We start from the raw sequence: 18,853 nt of genomic DNA, 5'->3' as shown, positions 1-18,853 counted from the left end.
CGCTCTCCACATTAGGTCTTTGGAGCTGATCCTGGACCTCCTGCTTTCCAGGTAGGCTGACAGCCAGAAAGTACAGGTCATCTCCCTGTCCCTGTTCTTCTCAGTGCTGGGGTTACCAGTATGTGTAGAACCACACCATCCTCATCATGTGGGTGCTGGGATGTGAGTCTTGTCTCTGGCCCACATGTGCTACCAAGTGCTTTGAACCACTTCGTCATTCTGCAGCTCCCGGCCATCCCTCCTTTTCTCACTGTCATAATGCTAAATACCCGGAGAGTGTCAAGGCAAGTTGAGTTTAGGCCTGTTGCTGTGAACTCTCTGAGTCCTGTGGAGAAAGCATATTCCTAGTGAAAGCAACCTAAGTATCAGATCATGTCTGTTTCCTCTCCCTCTCTCCCTCTCTTTTTTTTCTTGCAAAAGCTTCTGTAATACTAAGTGGTCCCATTTGATGGGTGATTTGCTTCTGCACTGTGTTGCCATTAGCACTTGTCTCTGCAGTGCTTCTTCTCCCTCAAGGGGCTTTTCTACTAGAGTTCAAATCTCTGTCAAGGCACGGGCTGCAACCCTAATGCTTGGTAAGATATGCAGAAGGAAAAAACAAAGTTGGAACGCCATTGAAAACTAGGACATGGCTAGCTTTGCATTGAGTTTATTTAAAGAAGAAAACTGAATTCTGTCACTGCTGTAGTTTGTGGATGCTTTACTGTAGTATAATCACCAAGGAATTAATGTGATTTAGTAGCCACAACAATAAATATAGCCTTGACAAGGCGATTATCCCATAAGACTAAAATCATGATATAGCATAAATCAATACCAGCCTTAAGTATGTCTCTGAAAGGGGTATATATTTCTACATTCGCTGCTAGATGTTGAACTAATTTTGGAATTAGAAGCTGTATAAAATGCAAAAGCTATTTTTCTAAGTGAAAAATTACAGAATATGCATGATGATTGCTCAGAATATATGCTGCTCATAAAATGAGTGCTGGAAAAGTAGACAAACTTTGAAAGCTGGTTCAAGTACAAATCTAGGTTCTTAACGGCAAACCTCTCCGCACTCCAAACAGAGCGGAGCTCCTCCTTGTCTCTGCCTCTCCAAGAACCTAAATTGCCCCTCGTGTAGGCACTAGCCCTTTCCAGCCCTTTCTGTTAAGACAAATTGATTATTTGCCCCTCCAGAGAGAACCATGCTTAGTGGGAAGCCCCCTAGAGCTGTTGTGGCTGGAATTGAGTCACGTAGAAGAAACAAGAGTATTGATCAGCAGCCATCTGCTTCATTCTCCTAGGGACAGAGACACTTCTTGACTTTTCAAGGTCAATATCAGCGTCTCTTCGTAGTCCTTTACAAGTGAATCCCAGTTGAGTTGGCTTTTTGGGAAGCCCTCTTGTGTACCTTTCAAAGTCCTGATGCCCCTTGAGGACTCACGGGGATGAACTTAGTGTTGGAAGTATGGAACCAATGCTCAGCCCTCGCTGTCCAGAACCCCCTGTGCCTGGAGTTACATGCTCTGTCACCTCTGAACTGAGTAGGTCTGAGGATGTGAGACCCACCCACCTCAGCCTCCAAAAATGCTCTTGCCTAGTAAAGTGCCCTCCCCACCCCCCGGGAAAATTATTTCAGGTCTTGATGTATCGAGGACCTTCTCTCAGCCTTGAATTTCTCACTGAGATACATGGATACCTTAACTCCATCTTTGTTAAGTACTATAGTTGCACTAGACAGTTGATTATGATTATCTTTGATGATATTCCAGAAAATACTTGCAGCATCTTTCTATAGGAAGCATCACTAAAGTTTGAGTGCAGGCGCCCAGTACCAGATGGTCCTCCTATCCTACACACTCTCAGTGTGTCTTCTAACGTATATTTAGTTTTCAATATTGGACACATCTACCTTTCGCTCCCCTCTTCTGTAGAGGACACACAGATTTCCTTAGCCACAGAGGATGAAATAATTCATTCAGATGTGAAGAATCCTTTCAAACATCATCTCCTGTCTTGATTGTTTTCTCTTCCTGCTTTCCCCCTCCCCCCTCGCCATCAACAGAACAAAGAAGAATACCACACTCTTGCTTAGTTGACTCTGTTTTGACTGGGACTTGTCTGCGGATTATCCAATACATCCCCAGTCAATTCCAAGCAGTGTCTGCTTTCTGTACATACCTCGAACCGGAGACAAATTGTTGGAGCAGGAGAGCTGGTTTGGTGGAAAGGAAGACCCATTTTAAAAATGGATTTAGCTTGTCTACTGTTGGAAAATGAAATGGCCAGTTACTTACTTAGACAAAGAAACAAAGGTACTGTAGCTTCATTTACCAGAGAGCAGGTCTGAAAATGACCTTAGAGCTTCCTACTCTGATGGGCACATCAGTGGGGATTTTATTTGTCTTACTGTAAGTGCAAAGACTGTCTATTGATGGCTTTAATTCTACAGGTACTGGTGGTTTGCACTTAGCCTGGGAAATAGCATTAAGTGAGCTTCTCTGATGGGCTCGGTGTGTTTGGCTGTGCAGTGGATGCGCACAAACTACATTCTTCTGAAACCTTTTCCCTTCCTCCCCTCACATTTCACAAATGCAAAAAATCTACTCATCCAAACCCTGCTTCATCATTCAGGCGAATGCCGGTGCTATTGATTTGGTTGGTGCTGAGGATGTGAGAGTCTGTATTAACTCGTGGGTTAAATGGAAAAAAATATTTATTTAATGCTTTTATTTACTCTCCCTCCTGCCCCTGACCCAGGGAAACACAGGCGCACCGGAGAAGCCCCAGCAGACTCTCTCTGGCTCCTTCCGGAGATAATCACGTTTCACACGTCCCTTTTTCTGGCAGATGCGCCACCTGACCTCCCCTTTGTCCGTTTAGTCTCCAGATGAAAGTGTGAGGCTCCGTAAATTTCCCTCAGGCACAAAAACAGTTTGCTTTCCTGCAGGAGGTGAAACCGACTGGGGGAAGGCACAGCTGGGGTTTTAAGTACCCTTCAGCCACCACCCTTGGTGGATCTCTTTTATTTGTATGGAAATAAAGAAGGAATGGGAGCGACTACATTCAGTTCTTCAAGTATTCCTGCACCAAGGGCAGGGGTGGAGGCGACAGGAACCTTGGGGAACTAGGCTGGGCCATCTAGCTGGACTGGGGGTTGGGGAGGGGGTAGGTGCTCCGGGACAGGGGCCACGCTGAACTGATAAAGCGATGTCAGCAAAGGAAGCTAGCTTTGCAGCAAAGTGTTGGCACAGCTGTGAGAGCTGCGGGGGCCACCAGGAGGGTAGGAGGTGGAAGGGACAGGTCTGTCACAGCAACTTGCGCAGTTCCCCCTGGACAGCTCCAGGATTTATCCGAGAGGTATTTCTGTCCCTTCTTCCTTCCCATTGTTTTAAGCATTCAATAGCTGGCTGCCCCTTGTTCTCTGTGGGTGAATCCCGCTGCGAGGCCCATGGCTGTTCTCTGTGGGACTTCAGTCAGCGGATACATTAGGTTGACTTACGGTGATGGAAAGCTCGGTGGCCATTTGGGTTAGGGTGACATTTATATTTGGACACCTTGTTATTACTGGCAGGCCCCTGGGTTTTGTGGACAGTGTTCTGGGAGCTGGACTGAGCAGTACTTCCCTGCAAAGGATGGCGGGGTGAGGGGCGAGCTATGACAGGCGAGGAGCCCAAGCGTCAACCTCACATTGGGGATGGTGCCCAGTGGCAGCCGCACAGAGTCGCCTGGCAGCGGAAGGCCGTGTCCTAAGGTGTTCTACCGACATCTACCAGAGCAGCTGGCGCCTGGTGGAAGGCAGATGGTGTTGGATCCCCCAAGTGTCGCTGTCTAGCAAGATGCCATGTCCACTGATTAAAAATAATTAAACATTCCTTTCTCCAGTAAAGGAGAATGGCACCCGTGCCAGGCAGGGAGGTTGACAATAGCATTACCCAGCAAGACATGGCAGTAGCAGTTAGTGCCCAGGGTAGCAGGTGCGCCTGGCTTGGAGAAAGTGGTGTGGGAGTGGGGAGGCTTGGGTCGTACCGACAGCATGAATAGTTATGCGACGATGTATATGCATGAGGGATGCGTGAGTGGGATCATATTGGAAAACTTTCCATGGCTTAGCCTGGCTTATGAAGAACATTTTCCAAAATCTGCATGGAGAAAGCAAATCATGTGTTCATAGCCTAATCCATATGCACTGATTAGCTAATACATATCTGTGTGCTGAAGATAAAATATATTAATTGATGCTGTCCAAGACCTTGGCATAAGGTTTGTTTAATTTAGCCACCATATATTTCCCCTCCTCTCTTTTTCTCTCTTCCTCTATTCTCTCTCTCTCTCTCTCTCTCTCTCTCTCTCTCTTTCTCTCTCATGTATCCACAGTCAAAAGATCCTGATAGAGATTTTAAACAAAAGAATTGAACATACTGACAATTCTCACTCATCATATTTTAATCAATAACTAATTTTTTTTGAGTGAGATTATTTTCCAAGTCTTCTTTGGCCAAAGGGGGGGGGGATCTTTGATTTCTACCATTTCTCTACTCTCCATTCACTTCCCTAGACACACTTCTCCCCTCTCAGAAAGGAGTTCCTAAATATTGTCATGAACTTGCTGAAAAGGAGGCCAGTTTGCTTTGTATTTGTCAGTTATTTCAAATGTAGAGATGGCTTGCCAATTTCTCCAAATCTAAAGCACATGAAAGATATCAGTATGGAGGGCTAATTTGATTTCCTGTTAAATGGTTCTAATTTCCCATGTGCCCTAACAGCAAGTGCCTTCTTTCTTTACCTGATTTGACGTTGTCAGTGTTTATTTGGCAAGCCTCCATTATATGGGTGATAGGCACAAACTTCTGTCGTGAGAGTGGGCAGGACGGCACCCTGTGGCGTGTAAAAGGAGCAGGAGGAGCTTGGGATGGAAGGAGTGCTTCCATGGGGTTGCATTCCTTAGGGTAGGCACTGGTGCAGTCTGCAGGAGTCAGTCTGGAGGTTACACACATATTTGTGGTAAAGACTGGGGAGATTCCCAAGAAGAAAGAAAGATTGCAGTGGAGACGCAGAGGGAGGGTGGCAAGAACCAGAAGTTTAACTTGGCTGGTGAAAATAGCCCACATTGTGTAAAAAGGAAATCAGCAGGAAAGTATTCCCCTGAATGTTACCCAAAGGAGGGGACTGTTTGGCCATCATGGCCTTAAGGGCTGAATGGGAGTGTGGGAATCCCAGCATGCCCCCCCCCCCCGCCTCCCTCCCCACCCCCATTTGCTCTTTCAGTGCCTGTTTGAGCCACTGCCCAGCTTGATTCTTAAAACATAGGGGCTTGAAAATGCAGGGAACGCAAAAATCAGATATTTTTGCAGCTAAAGTTTTATACACCAACACATTTCTGCCGATATAGATGCAGGCTGCTCAAATAGGAAACCACAGATTTAGTGATTTAAACACCCATCATACATACTAATCTCACCTTCCTACAGGTCAAGAATAGAAATGTGAGCTGGGTGGTGTGGAGGACCCGCTCCCCGCTTTGCACAACCTGTGTGCTTCCTATCCTATCCTTAAGTGTCAGGAAGGACGCTGATCCGAAGGCTGAGGTTTTGTTCTCTGCTCACTTATCCTATGCATTGAGAGTTCCGCTCTTATATCTCAATTCCCTCCTGAAGGACTTTATGTCTCGATACCACCAGACTGGGATGAGTGTTCCAACCCAGAAATTTGAGGGGGACAGAAAATAGTCAATCAATTGCACGTACTCACTTTCTTGAGAGACTTAGAAATGGAAGCAAATGTTTCCAAGAAAACAGATGCCAAGAGGGAAACCCGGCTACCACAAGTCAGGGATGGAAGCACCTGTCCCTTCAGCGGGACAGAGGTGCATGCTCTGGAGTATGAAGTGCTTTAGCCACTGGATTTGCAACAAAGGAGTTTCTCAAGGACACTCTTGACTCACTGGGTAATTCTTTTCAGGTTCTTTCTAAATTATTTATTGCTCCCCCCTTAGATTTTATGAACTAAAAATCTTTCTCTAAGACTTTTTGTAAATGTTAATTCAGTGGATTTTGTTCACAAATAATAATATTGACTACTACTGATGTGTTTGACTTTATCTGCTCTCTTATAATGACCCTGAGGTGATGTTTCCCAAACTGGACTATACAGATGAGATCAAGGGTGAGTACACTGGCTGATTGACTAGCAGTATAAGGAACAACCTGGAGAGAAACTTTTGCTAATAATAGCAGACTGTTATTATGACAGTTAATAATCACAGTAACTGATTTTACTTTTTAATCAATACTTTTACTATAACTATTGGAAGAGCTATTGGATGGAGAGGCTGCAGAGAGAGGGAAGCTGGTAGCCTGGAGAAACTGCAAGTTATGGGATAATATAGATGGGAACAGAGTAGTATAGTGGGAGATCTACCCAATCTAGGCTTATAGCTTCTATTGTTACTGATTGAGTTGAGATTTCTTTTACCTGGTAATTGGCTTGGAAACATATAGCAACACACACACACCCCATATGTTACTTTACAATGTTTGTATAAAAATAACCTAATAAAATATTTTGACTGTATTCACAGTATCCTTATCTATAAACAATCCCTGACTATGAAGATTAGAGTTGATAGGCTTAACACTAGTTTGGCATAGTGCCTAGAAGACACTTCCTCATTCATAGCTTCCAGTTTCCATAACCATTGTGACCTAATTTTGAGAGAGCTCCCAAATTGATCAATGATACCATCTTTAAATGGGCATTCCTTGGTATGAAGGTCTCAAGTCAACCACCAATAGTGCTGTATTACTCAAGTCAAATACAGCAGCTGAATTTTGGTTAGTGATAGGTTATTTCTCCTCTGTCAGTGAAATGAGCCAATTTAAGACAGATTATATTATATTAAAGGCAGTTTTATTGAGAAGCTGCTCTCAGGTGGGTGAGTTCAGGGGCCCTATGGAACAAGGTCAGGGAAGTCACCATGAGAGAGAGAAAGAGTGAAGGAAGTGAAGGGAGTCCCCACACAGAGAGGAGGAGAAGGAGGAGAAAGAGGAAAAAGAAGAGGAGGAGGAGGGGGAGAAGAAGGAGAAGAAGGGGGAGAAGAAGGAGAAGGAGGAGGAGGTGGAGGAGAAGAAGAAGGAAGAGATGGAGGAGGAGGAGGAGGAGGAGGAGAAGGAGAAGGAGGAGGAAGAAAAGGAGAAGGAGAAGAAAAAGAAGAAGGAGGAGGTGGAGGTGGAGGAGCAGAAGAGAAAAGGGAGGAGAAGAAGGAGGAGGTAGAGGAGGAGGAGAGAAGAAGGAGACCAAAATGTCTGGATTATATAGGGAGAAGCTCTTGGGGGGAAGAGCCTCCCAGCTCCTGGGCTGGAAAATTCAAGATTGGGGGCAGGGTATGTAAGGTAGAGACTGATGGATACTGGGAAACTCTGGAAGTCAGGCCTGCTTTGGTATGTAAAATATGCACCTCAGTCCCTTGAGGAGTCTGAAACCAAACAGGATGACTTCTCAGTAGTGACAAGAGACTGAGACAGACACAGAGCAATCCAGAGATCTACAACAAGAAGAATGTGATGATGTCTAAGCAGCGTCCTGTTGGCATGTTTTCTCCACCATGGTGCCTGCGTATCTTCAGGACAGACAGGGCAGTCTGTGCCCATAGCTGAAGATGGCAAGAAGAAGGCCTGCTTTAGTTCTGTGAGGCTCTTGAGAACATTGGCAGAATCAGAACACCCAAGGAGATGACAGATTTTTAGAGAGTCATTAGGTCCTGAGTGACCGTCTGCCTTCAGACTTGACTGGTTCATTAGATCAGTCTCGTGCTTTCCCGTTTATCGATGCCTTCTACTCCAGAGCTGGTCCGGAGCATTTAAGACACCTTGGACATTTGGTTACTGTATCCAGATACATTCACTAAACTTTATACATGTATCTTGTTTCCTTTTGCTTTGTAAAAGTCATCTTTGGCGCTGGAGAAAAAGCTGAGCAGATAAGAGCTCACATAGAGCTTGTAGATGACCCAAATTTCATTCTCAGATTCCATGTTAGGCAGCTGACAGTCACCTATAACTCCAGCTCCTGAGGGAGGTGACGCAGGCATATACCCCACACATGTACCCAGAGTTTAAAAAAAAGCAAAATTAATTTACTTTCCTCTCTTGAAAACTTCAGAAGTGGCAGATGTGAAGGGCCAAGTCCCTTGACTGGGACGTAGAAAAAACTGAAATAATCCAATTTTAGCTCTTGAGCACTTAAATAGCAGATGAATAATCCTTGAAAAGAGAAAGTTGCCCAACTGATACATGGGCCATGATTTAATTCACTCTTTAAATATAGTATTTGATTGCCACACCCACTCAATGACAACTACAATTAGCACCAATGGAAGGCACTTGAGCAGGTCTCCATACTCGTGGTAATATACCCTGAAATTAAACTATTTTGACCTTTTTAAAAGTCCAAATCATTTTGGTAAGTGCCTTCTGAAGCGTCATTGTTATTTTGACTACTACTAATTTATACATATATAATGCATTCTGCTTTATTGTATTCTGAAAATTATATTTTAGAATTACTTTCCCCACCTGGAGAGAGCTTAGCAGTAAATTCGTAATAGTCAGCGGTGTCTCAGGACTGACGGCGAGCAGAAATGCTATAATTCGCCACTCACCCTAGGGAGGCTATTTTATAAAAAGATTTCAACTTTGACAAGGAGGAACAAGTACTGGGAGCTTCACAGAGTTATGCTCTTCTTCCTCCTCATGTGCCAGTCCTCACAGCCTGATTTGATATTTTTTTCTGTGCTTTATATTGATAAATCAATATGCGTTGTTTGAGCTCACTGAAGACCTGGGCTGGGAAGTGGGCCTCTGTCTCACCCTCTTCAACCCCAAGCATGCGTGTCTCACAGTGTCCTCCAAGATCCATTTTCTGGGAATGGGCTATCCACTAACTCTCAGACGAGAGAACAGAGCAGACAGCTCGAGTCTGAAAACATGGTGTCCTTCAAATCAGCTAAAACAGTCAAACTATTTCCAACAGAGTTTGCAAGTGCCTGCACTGGGAAAGGAAATCAAGTCAGCCACAGGAAGTTCATCTGTGGAGAGCAGGTGTGGTGAGTCCCACTGGCAACGTTACCAAGGCTTCCTGGCCTTCTGCTGGTGCTTGCAGGCCCCTGAATTGATGGTGTTCCTTTCTGCTGTTTTTGTTCTTTTATCTGGAAGTCTCATGGGAAGAGAAACTTTGCTCTGTCTAGTAATCTATCAGGAACTTTAGCTCATTGCCTCAGTGGGGCTTCTACAGCAGACGGCTGAGTTTTGCTAGGTATTTTGAACACCCAATTTGATGGTTTTGCTGTCTGTCTATCTATCTATCTATCTATCTATCTATCTATCTATCTATCTATCTATCTACTATCTATCTATCTATCTATCTATCTATTTATCTATCTATCTATCTATCTATCTATCTATTTACCTACCTACCTACCTATCTATCTACTATCTATCTATCTATCTATCTATCCATCAATCAATCCATATCTATACATCCATCAGTATCTATCTATCTATCTATCTATCTATCTATCTATCTATCTATCTATCTATCTGTCTCTATCATCTATAATTTTTCTGTTGTTTCTATCTGACATTTATTTATTCTTTTACCTTTAATTGCCATATATGTAATACATTCACTCATTCAAAATCTAACATATAACTATTGTAGATAATTCTCCAGCTTGCTAAAAACAGGAGAAAGCTTATTGGTTAAATTTTATCTTTAATTGAACACTAAAATCTCTTGAGGAACTTTAAAATTTGCCACTTATGAGTATCTGCTATACTTCCGTGTTTTAAAATGCCACAGATGACTTTGGTGGATGGCTGATCCACAGCAGAGACATTTACATTTTCACTTATGTCATGATTACATGGAGATGACCCTACCCAGATCTACTGAATTAGACGACAAATAAAACAATAAGTTGTTAAATAATGTTAAGTTTGAAAACCACTAAAGTGTAAGCTATGGGTGGGCTGTTGTTTCTTACTGTTCCTTCCCCATACCCCATGTCTCTCTGTTCCCCATGGCCCTCAGCACCCCGCTATAGTTCCTCATTTCTACTGATGAAATGCAGCAATGTCTAATGGAACATATCGAGCTAGTCAGGCACTGTGAGAACTTCTGAGCTGAGAGCAAGGCTACAAATGAGCAGACAAAGATGGGTACATTTTGTGGATAACAAGAAAATCTGAATGCTCTGTTATGTCTCCATCAGACTCATAACATACCCGCTGCTGACTAGGTGCCACAACACGATGCCCAATCATGCCACTTTCCTTCATGCCAAGAGCAGAACAGATGATGGTGCTGATTAAGGGCGAACAGCAATAATGCTGATAATGTCTCATTTTATTTTATTTTTTACAACAACATTATGAGGTACATAGAATTATTTTTAGGATTCAGTTAATTAACCTAAAATTCAGAGGAACTTAGCACTTATCTGAAGACCCACAGCTGATAAATATCAGACCTCAATATTCTGGATTCAAGCTATTCCCCTGGTACCTACATTTTCCTGCATCTATCAGATGTAATGACCAGTGAAACTGTGCTCTCACAGCTTTAAAGGGCTACTATGCAGAAAAAGTTGGTGCTTTCTGTATTGCTGCAGAAGTCAGAACATGGCTTAATTCATATAAATTCAAGAGTGGTATTTATTATCTTAATGTAGTATGACCCAAATTAATTAAAGTATTAGTAGTTGTTTCTGAACACTAAGATGAGTGTTTGTATTAATACCTCTGTGCTAAGAACAGCCTAGGACTGTGGAAACTGTCCTATCTCAGAGAAAGGAAGAAACTTGCCCAAGGTCATAGGACCCTACAGTAGTGGCTAAAGTGGTGAAATTATATGAAATGTGTAGGAAACAAAGTTCTCAGATCAAGCACAACCAGACCAACTCCAAATTTCTTATCCCTGACCACCAAGATAGAATTTGCTGATCTAAGAACTATAAGAGTCTGGAGAGATGAGTTAATGTTTAAGAGCCCGTACTGCTCTCCCATAGAGCCTAGATTTAGTCCCAAGTACCCATGTTGGGAACCTCACAACTAACTCCCTATTAACTCCAGTTCCACAAGATCTGACACTCTTCTGTCCACAAGACCTGACACTGTCTTCTATAAGTATTCCGTATCCATATTCACCACCTCCCTCCCATGCACATAATTGAAAAATAAAATAAATCTTAATAAAAGAATTATCAAATAATATGATGGATTATTTTATATAACCATGGGTTTCATGTCACTCTCCAGGTAATGCTGAATGATGCTGGTCAGCTGACTTCACATCCTTGACTGGCTAATGGTAGAGATGTGACCTATAGAGAGGACATCCATATCTTGACAGTGACTTAACCTCTCCGGAATGAATGCATTTGGCTTCAGTACCTGCTTTTTTCCCAATTATCATGTAGACTGGGTCTTTCTTTAGAAAATTTCCCATTTAGCTACAGCTTTCTCAATAATGATATAGAATCACAGATAACCACAGTAAAAATAAACTAAGTCAAAGTAGAAACAAACAGACAAACCAACAACTCTCCCCCAAATAAGCAACATGAAAAAGCAATGTACAAAGCAGGGAAAATTATTCATGAATCATATACATTAGAAAGGGTTAATATTCAAAATCCTGTTAGGAACTCACACAATGTAATAGCAGAAAATGAAATACCCTGAGAAAAAAAATGAGCCAGGAACTTGAATAGGCATACAAACGGCTAACAAGTACATAAATGTGCTCACCACCACAAGTCATCTGGGAAATGCAAATCAAAACCCAGAGAGATGTCAATCACATGTGTTCAGATGGCTATGATTTAAAAGGGCAGTATCAGGGTGAATGGGGAGTACAGGGAACCCTTTGCACACTGTAGGTAGGAACGTCAATTAGTGCAGCCATTATGGAGAGCGGTATGGCGGTTTCTCAAAAATTAACCAAAGGACTATCATGTGACCTAGCAATTTTACCTCTGGGAATATAACTGAGAGAAATGAAGTCATTGTCTCCAAGAAATATCCATTTCATGTTTACTGCCTTGTGATTTGCGATAGAATCAATACAGTTTAGATGGCCCTCATGTCCATATGTAGAGACACACACAAACACACATACGCATGCACACATCCTATGAGATGTTATTCATCCATAAAAAGAAGAGAATCCCAGGATTTGGAATGACATGGATAAACCCTGAAGTCATTATGCTAAGCGAAATGTGTGAAACCAGAAAAGGCTTACTACTGTGTGACCTCATTTACACTTAAAGACGAAAACATAATGGCAGTTGCCAGGGGCTGAGAGGTGATATACAAAGCTTGTTTGGAAGATACCTGTCAAGGGATATGAGTTTGTGGTTAGTGGCTAAGTTGTGAGAAACTAACACAGAATGTGATGCCTACAGTAACTAGTGTGTCATGGACATTTGAAATTTACAGAGTCAATCTTAAATGTTCTTACTGCTACGGCCAGAGGAACAGGAGTTATGTGAAGTGACAGGCCTGCTAACATTATCTTTACATCCCATTGTACTCCTTCACTACGTAGAATTTTTTTTTAATTTTTTTTATTTTTTATTCGATATATTTTTTATTTACATTTCAAATGATTTCCCCTTTTCTAACCCCCCACTCCCCGAAAGTCCTATAAGCTCCCTTCTCTCCCCCTGTCCTCCCACCCACCCCTTCCCACTTCCCCATTCTGGTTTTGCCCTATACTTCTTCACTGAGTCTTTCCAGAACAAGGGGCCACTCCTCCTTTCTTCTTGTACCTCATTTGATGTATGGATTATGTTTGGGGTATTCCAGTTTTCTAGGTTAATATCCACTTATTAGTGAGTGCATACCATGAGTCACCTTTTGAGTCTGGGTTACCTCACTTAGTATGATGTTTTCTAGCTCCATCCATTTGCCTAAGAATTTCATGAATTCATTGTTTCTAATGGCTGAATAGTACTCCATTGTGTAGATATACCACATTTTTAGTGTAGATTGACACTACGTAGAATTTTATCGATTGAGCATATCCCCAGTAAAACTGTAAGCAGTGACAAACAAAAATCTAGTGGTCTGAGAGTGATACCTATTTGCAATGGTTTGTAGAATTGTGGCTACCCTAAACTAAAATTACTAAAAATAGATTGATATACAATAGTGCTGTGTCAAGTCGGTTGACCAGGTACTACTTGCTTTGATCATAGAAATCACGACTAGGTAAAACATAGCCTTTCTTTCTTGTGTTAGGAGTCCTGAGCCACACTGTGGAATGACTCATAAGCTTGGCTAAAAGACTCAGGTTTATATCTCCAAGCCTTGAAAACTTCAGACTTAGGCCATCAGACTTTAGAAGCCAGAGGCTCATTGCTCTAAATAGTGCAGTGAGTTGAGGAGCTTATGGCTTTGTTTGTGGCACAAACAAACGTCCCGGACAGCTAGTAACATTCCATTTGTTCTAGGCAGCAACCAGTAGAAGCAAAAGTCTTCTAGCACTCAGGACAGCTGCTCTTGTAGCTCATGAACCTTGGGTATTTGGAACTTAGACCTTCAAGGCTTGGCAGCTCCTAGAAACTTTCCCAGTACCCAGGCCTGTATCTCTTATCCTGGGCTCTGTATAGTCTTCCACTTTCTGTAACCTTGCTTCTCTGTCCTCTCTATACTCCCAATATCTTTTTAGTTTCTGGTGCTTTTGCTTTTAGTACTTTCTCTCCTTGGCTGCTCTCTGGGACCTTTAGCTGTCCTTTTGTCACCATTGCTGATGTTGCTCTGCTACAGGCACCAAGGTGGCAGCTGCTGCTTTACTCTAAGGTACCTTTGTGGGGATGCTGCCAATGTCTGCCTCATCAGGATGTGCTACTGTTGGCACTTCAATGTCTCACACAGTAACCTCTAGCTTCAAATCCATGGAGATATGCTTGTTTCTTGATACCCAGTTCAACGTAGTCATTTTTTGTTGACTTCCACAACCACAGTTAAGTATTTGGCTCACATATATTCCCTAATTCTTCTGAAAAAATATGCTACTCTCTTGTTCCTCTGTGTTTACTTTCATAAATCCATTTATTGCTATATTCATTATAAGTAATATTCTTGACATTCTACTTAATAAGATTATGTAATAGTCTCTCTCTCTCTCTCTCTCTCTCTCTCTCTCTCTCTCTCTCTCCTTCTCTCTCCTAGCTGTCTTCCATGTTCACCTGAATTCTCCACTGTTTCATTGTCCAAGGTGACAACATTTCAGTATGGTCTTGCAGCCAACTATCCCTCCATATTTAATTTACAGGATGGCTTGGTGTTGAAGGTCACTTGGTAGAGTTTGCTATTTTGCCCAAGTATTAGTTTATGTTTCCTATCTCCCAAATCAGCAGGATGCTTTGATATCAGTGTCTGGTTATGAAAAATTGTTTTTGTCCCTTCATAGTTTCCTCTTTTACACTGTCTACTTTTACCCTGGCAGATACCCTGAAGCCATGCCTTTCCCTAGAATCCTTGTTGGAACATCCACCCTTTGTTTCATGGTAGACTCCATCTGAGGTTACATAACACTATGTGTAGATCTAAGGGATACTAAAATGTGTTCCTTTTTTCTTATTTTGTTTTTATTCATAATCATAAACTTAGCTCTGCAACCCAGTCAGACTTGGAGGGGAATGGGGAAACTATGGAATCCAAAGAACTTCAGTGAGAGCAGAGATCACAGGGTATTAGCAGATGGGGTGGAGGTGGGGGACATTCTCCTGAGCGACCAAAGGAATGATCTGCTGAGTAAGATGCCTGCAAGGCAAAAGAATTAGATTTGTCCACAGTAGGAAATGGTGATCTTGCTGGTGTTGCCATTCGTGGACCCCAAATGCTCCATGTCTTTCACAATGGAAGGCTTTTTTTCACCTTCCCAGAGACCACAGGCTTGCCACCCAGCCATTCCGTCTTGGCAGTGCAGATGAAACTGGGAACTGGTACAATCAGTGGAGCAGCTGGGACTGAAACCTTCCCACTGCCATTTCCACCAGGGAGCCAGGCGACTCCACAGCCTTCTGTGCACAGCCCATCAGGAGAGAGTGATCTCCCAGCAGCACTTTCACTTCTAAGTGCAGAGATGAGATCATACGATCAGGGAAGCAGTTGGGACACAGGTCTTTAGGCTGCCATTTGTATCAGAAAGCCAGGCGCTCCACAGTCTTCTGTGCACAGACCCTGACAGAAGAGAGTTGGTCTCCCAAGAGTAAGGACACAGACTTACAGGCCCACAGGAGGGACAAGCTCCAGCCAGAGACAGCAAGACCAACTAACACCAGAGATAGCCAGATGGCAAAAGGCAAGCACAAGAACCCTACCAACAGAAACCAAGGCTACTTGGCAACATCAGAACCCAGTTCTCCCACCACAGCAAGTCCTGAATACCCCAATACAATGGAAAAGCAAGAGTTGGATTTAAAATTGTATTTCATGATGCTGATAGAGGGCTTCAAGAAGGACTTAAATAGCTCCATTAAAGAAATACAGGAGGACATCAGTCAACAGGTAAAAGCCCTTAAAGAGGAAACACAAAAATCCCTAAAAGAAATATAGGATAACATGGGTCAACAGGCAGAAGCCCTTAAAGAGGAAACACAAAAATCCCTTAAAGAATTACAGGAAAACATAAACAATGAAGTGAAGGAACTGAACAAAACTATCCAGGATCTAAAAGTGGAAGTAGTAACTATAAAGAAATCACAAAGTGAGACATCTCTGGAGATAGAAAACCTTGGAAAGAATTCAGGAGTCATAGATGCAAGCATCAAGAACAAAATACAAGATATAGAAGAATGAATCTTAGGTGCTGAAGATACCATAGAAAACATTAACTCAATAGTTAAAGAAAATGCAAAATGCATAAAGCTTGTAACCCAAAACATCCAGGAAATCCAGGGCACAATAAGAAGACCAAATCTAAGATTATAGGTATAGAAGAGAGAGATTTCCAACTTAAAGGGCCAGTAAATATTTTCAACAAAACTATAGAAGAAAACTTCCCTAACCTAAAGAAAGAGATGCCCATGAACATACAAGAAGCCTCCAGAACTCCAAATAGACTGGACCAGAGCAGAAAGTCTTCCCGGCATGTAATAATCAAAACACCAAATGCACTAAACAAAGAAAGACTATTAAAAGCAGTAAGGGAAAAAGGGCAAGTAACTCATAAAGGCAGACCTATCAGAAATACACCAGACTTCCCACCAGAGATGATGAAAGCTAGAAGATTCTGGGAAGATCTCATAGAGACCCTAAGAGAACACAAATGCCAGCCCAGGCTACTATACCCAGCAAAACTCTCAATCACCATAGGTGGAGAAACCAAGATATTCCATGATAAAATCAAATTTATACAATATCTCTCCACAAATCCAGCCCTACAAAGAATAATAGATAGAAAATTCCAACACAAGGAAGAAAACTTCACCCTAGAAAAAGAAAGAAAGCAATCTTCCAACAAACCCAGAAGAAGATACCCACACAAACATAAAAATAACCTCAAAAATAACAGGAAGCAACAATCACTATTCCTTAATATCTCAACATCAATGGACTCAATTCCCCAATAAAAAGACATAGTTTAACAAATATTTTTCATGTAAATCTTCAATTTTATCAGAAAATGTTTGTAATTTCTTTTTCAATTTAGTATTTTAATGTCTACCATTTTATCTGCATTATTTTTCATGATAATCTTCAATTTTAACATGTTTTTCTATATATTTCTTCTATTTTATCAGAAATGTTTTCCATGTAAATCTCTGATTTTATCACAAAACATTTTTAATTCCATCTTCAATTAATTTAGAAAGGGTTTTTATATGTACCATTTTATCTGTATAATTTTCCATGAAATAGTCAATTTTATCATGTTTGTCTTGAATTTTATCAGAAATATTTTTCATGTAAATCTTTGGTTTTACCTGAAAATGTTTGTAATTCCACTTTCATTGAACTTAGAATTATTTTTATGCCTCCCATTTTATCTGTATAATTTACATGATAATCTTTGATTTTAACATGTTTTTCTATATATTTCTTCAATGTTATCAGAAATATTTTCCACGTAAATTAACTTTATCAGAAAATGTTCATAACTCTACTTTCAATCAACTTAGGAATATCTTTATACCTACCATTATTAGATCTATATAAAAATTACCATGATAATTTTCAATTTTAATGTTTTTCTACATTTGTCTTCAATTTTATCAGAAATACTTTCCATGTAAATCTTCAAATCTATCAAAAATGTTTCTATTTCATTTTTCAATTAATTTAGCAATGTTTTTATGTCTACCACTTTACTCTTTAATTTTCCATGAGAATTGTCAATTTTAACGTGTTTTTCTATATATCTTTTCTATCTTATCAGAAATATTTTCCACGTAAATCTTCAATTTTATCATAAAATGTTTTTACTTCCTTTTTCAATAAAAGAACATGCTTTTCAAAAAAAAAAAAAAGAAAGAAAATAAAAGAAAACTGGGAACCATTTGTGTCTGGTCCAGCATTTGCCATGGTCAAGATGCCAAGACCTGTGTGCTTCAGAGTGAAATTCTCATCCTCAGATTTCTCCCTGTAGAAGAACACACCACCAGTGCAATTGCAGCATGTGACATCACCATCCTGACACATGAATCCTGGAGTAATTCTGTGAAAGGAGAGACCTTATACCCAAGTGCGTTCTCTCCTGTGCTCAGAGCATGAAAGTTTTCTACCGTCTCTGGAACTTGGTCAGCAAACAGCTTGAAGGAAAGACGCCAGGGAGCACAGTCTGAGCTCTGTGTCACAGCGCAATGCTCCTGACCTTTACCCAGCTTCTGACCTTTTCAGTCACACGAAGTCAAGAGCCAGCTTTATCACTTCTATGCTATTTTGTCACCAGTTTTCTGCCCCTTGTTATTGAAAGCATCCTAACAAAGTCACAGCACGACTTACACAAAGACACAGGTAATTTCCAAGGAAATGGCTCAAATGAGGCAGCAACTATATGCTGGGAGTTTTCTTGAACAGCTATTTGCAATGGATTCTATTTTAAGTCTTCTTATGGTGATGCATTTAGTCCTAACACAGACATGGAACTAGGGGCTACCTATGCTCTTCCTTTTACAGAAAAGGAAACCGAGGCACACAGCAGTGACATGACTTGCTTGAGATCAGATTGCAAGTCCAATGGCTGGACCCAGAATTGGAGCTCACTCTCTTGGAGCCCAGCGCTGCTCCTGAAGTCTGATTGTTATTCTCTACCAAGGCACTGCTGTTCTTTAGTCATTTAGCGTATCATCCTCTTTATTGACAGCGTTCTGAAATACCAAAATAATGTTTGTAACTCCCGCTGGCCATTATTCACAAAGTCCTTTGAATCAAAAGTTTCATGTCATCAGATAGCTCTGGGAAACAATTCTCAAGTCCTTCCATTGACTATTTCTTACCTTTAGTTTTCTTTCATATCTCTTCTAGAGATTTTTACTAATCAAATGTCCACTGCTCCGGAACTATTTGCTTTTTACCTTTCATCGTCGTGACTCCTTGTACTTTGATCTACTTCAACTTCAAAAGTTCATATCTAGCCACTTGTGTAGTAGTGGGCAATGGAGCAAACAGAGAAGTAGAAAATGTGATCAGAAGGAGGTGTGGAGTTCTGTGATGCTTCAACCACTAGTGCTTCGCCAATAGCGAGCTTCCTTATGCCAGGCCCATCATTTGTGACAGGTTTAATCTTGACAATCACCGCTGTAGGTTTCAAAAGCTCCTTCTTGTCACTTTTCCCACCATACCTACTTTTGTTTTAT

At 41.4% G+C, this 18,853-nt stretch overlaps 1 pseudogene; it reads right to left on the bottom strand.

Moving 5' to 3' along the window:
* Positions 1-14,832: 14,832 nt before the first annotated feature.
* On the bottom strand, positions 14,833-18,578 carry LOC127682482 (peptidyl-prolyl cis-trans isomerase A-like; annotated as a pseudogene).
* Between the last annotated feature and the right edge of the window lie 275 nt (positions 18,579-18,853).

The sequence above is a fragment of the Apodemus sylvaticus genome, chromosome 4 (genome assembly GCF_947179515.1).
Source record: "Apodemus sylvaticus chromosome 4, mApoSyl1.1, whole genome shotgun sequence".
Lineage (NCBI taxonomy): Eukaryota > Metazoa > Chordata > Mammalia > Rodentia > Muridae > Apodemus > Apodemus sylvaticus.
Note: the sequence above shows the minus strand (reverse complement) of the source record. Positions and strands in the feature narration are given on the sequence as shown.